Here is a 2,359-nt window from a genome sequence, read left to right as displayed (position 1 = left end):
AATAATAATAATAAAAAGATGGAATTCATAAGTGATAATAATAATGCTATTTTGAATATTCTTTATTTTTTTTTTTTTGTCCTTAAAGACTCATTTAAAAACAGTTATAATTATACAAAGACATTTCCTAATACTCATGAAAACTCCAAGGTCTTTGAGAACATTTTTATTTGCCAGATATGAAAGTAAAAGCCTTATTAGATCCACATGGTATGTGGCTTCAAATAAGGTTGTCTCTCCTTATTAATGCATAAAATAGATTAATTGGAAGCTTAAGTAAATCATGAAACAAATATAAGTCTGTTCAGTGGCATAGCTAAGAGTGGGGGACCTTTTTGAAAAGGGCCCCTTGGCCTCCAAGAGAGGGGTCCCTCCAAAGCAGGGTCAGAAAAAAAATGGAAGTATACAATTAGAATTACTATTCGGTAAAGGGGGGGTAGGTTGTCTTTACTAAGTCAACCCCCCCCCCCCCCCGACCCCAGGACCCTAAATTTCTAGCTACGCCACTATGTAACGAAAATGTAAATACAGAAATTCAATATGCATACATTAGAATAAGGTTTGTAAGATTAAAGAAATAATTAAATAAAGATGCTTACAATGAAATGAAAACCATACAGGGTTTTGTGACTTGGAAAGGCCACGTACATACCATTTTCTTTTCAGATTAATACCAGTTATTCTAAGGTCTGGTCTCATTTTCAACATAAGGAAATGTTGTTTGGCTAAAAGTAAAGATATTTTATACAGAAAGAGATTGTGGCAGAGATTTTACAGTGAATCATCAATATTTCTACTTTTTACCACATCTGAGTAGTCGGATCTCGGTCATCATCTCTTTGAATCAGTGTAACCTTAATACATCTTTTCAATTACATGATATCACCAAATAGATTTATTATATTCTATTTACCTCCAAGAGAACAGCAGGGAATTTTTTCAACGCTTCACTTTCCAACTAAATCATCGTGATCTTTTGCCAGGTGCAATTGACTTAGAAAAAAAAGTGAAAATTTCTCTTGTGTAAGATAGATTCTAAGATTTCTTGTTAAGAATTTCATTCATTTTATCTGTACTCTTTTTCTCTGTTCGTGCCACTGAAAGGACGTAACTTGCATATTGATTATGGCCTTCTTCCTGTTGTGGCGGGATGCACACTAAAGCAACCCCCACACCCTTGATCACTCTAACAGACAATTGTTTCCTCAACACAAACTTTCCCCTTACGTTATCATAAACTGGACTCTTAGACTGAAGGGAAACAAAAACCAAACATAACCTTAAAACTATATTTCTTACAAACTAACACTTAAAACTAGAATCAACTGCATTCAAAATCTTAACACTAAATATACAATAACCACCATTCAAATAAAGAAAAACCCTAACAAACTTAAAATTACCCACACAACAAAACCAATATTTGTTTATGTGTGGACCTCTTTGTCCACACAAGGGCCAACAGTCCTTACAGGCCAATGCCACAACTCTCTGGCAGACGCAACACTCGGTGGCAGACAGATAATTTTGTGGCAATCTGCTACACCTGCTTCACTTTATTTGGGCACTTTATATCATCATCATCATCATCTTCATCATCATCATCATCATCGTCATAATCTTACAGAACAGTCAAATCAGGTCCTTCAAAACAATTCAGGTCATCAACAATTGGTCAGCATTCACAAAAATAAATTTAATCTCTCCAAATGAGGAATTACGGCCTGCAAATGAAAAAAAAAGAAAAACACTTACGAACACTCCTAACTAACTAAACTATCGCACTATAATCAAAGATAAATAATAAGTTGTTTTTATCATTCACAATCACGACAAACAAATATAAACAAAACTGTCCTTACTCAAAAAATAATCAAACACCTCCACGCTGGTAAAATAATAAAGATTATAATCCAGCATTCACAAACACAACTGCCTCTAGCTGCAGTCAAATCAAAAAGCCATTCACCCAAGACATTCACCACTGTCATAACCTAACTAAAAACAAACAAACAATATCATTTATACCAACAGTCTTTCTCACAACAAACAATCAATACACTAACTACCTCTCGCTCACTGACACACATACATATTCTCTCTCTCTCTCTCTCTCTCTCTCTCTCTCTCTCTCTCTCTCTCTCTCTCTCTCTCTGGATTTGGCAAACAAAAGATAAATAAAAATAATACAAAAATTATTCCACCACACTGTGTTCATGGCATCCATGAAAAACACCAAGAAGCCAGAGGATCACCCTGCATTACCCCTGTCCTCATGCCTGTCTCGGAATCACTGCTCCATAGATGACGTTTTCGATTACGTGGTTCTGTTGTGCTCTGGAAACATTGCCTGGCAGCT

General features: G+C 35.4%; 1 long non-coding RNA gene across 1 annotated transcript in view; it reads right to left on the bottom strand.

The window, feature by feature from the left end:
• Nucleotides 1–490: 490 nt before the first annotated feature.
• Nucleotides 491–2,359, bottom strand: part of LOC137622990 (uncharacterized) — a 6,452-nt gene continuing 4,583 nt past the window's right edge. Inside the window, exon 3 of the long non-coding RNA XR_011040540.1 lies at nt 491–2,359. This exon is cut by the window's right edge and continues 45 nt beyond it. This is a non-coding gene — a long non-coding RNA (uncharacterized lncRNA).

The sequence above is a fragment of the Palaemon carinicauda genome, chromosome 2 (genome assembly GCF_036898095.1).
Source record: "Palaemon carinicauda isolate YSFRI2023 chromosome 2, ASM3689809v2, whole genome shotgun sequence".
NCBI classification, from domain to species: domain Eukaryota; kingdom Metazoa; phylum Arthropoda; class Malacostraca; order Decapoda; family Palaemonidae; genus Palaemon; species Palaemon carinicauda.
This window is presented reverse-complemented; position numbering and strand designations above follow the sequence as displayed.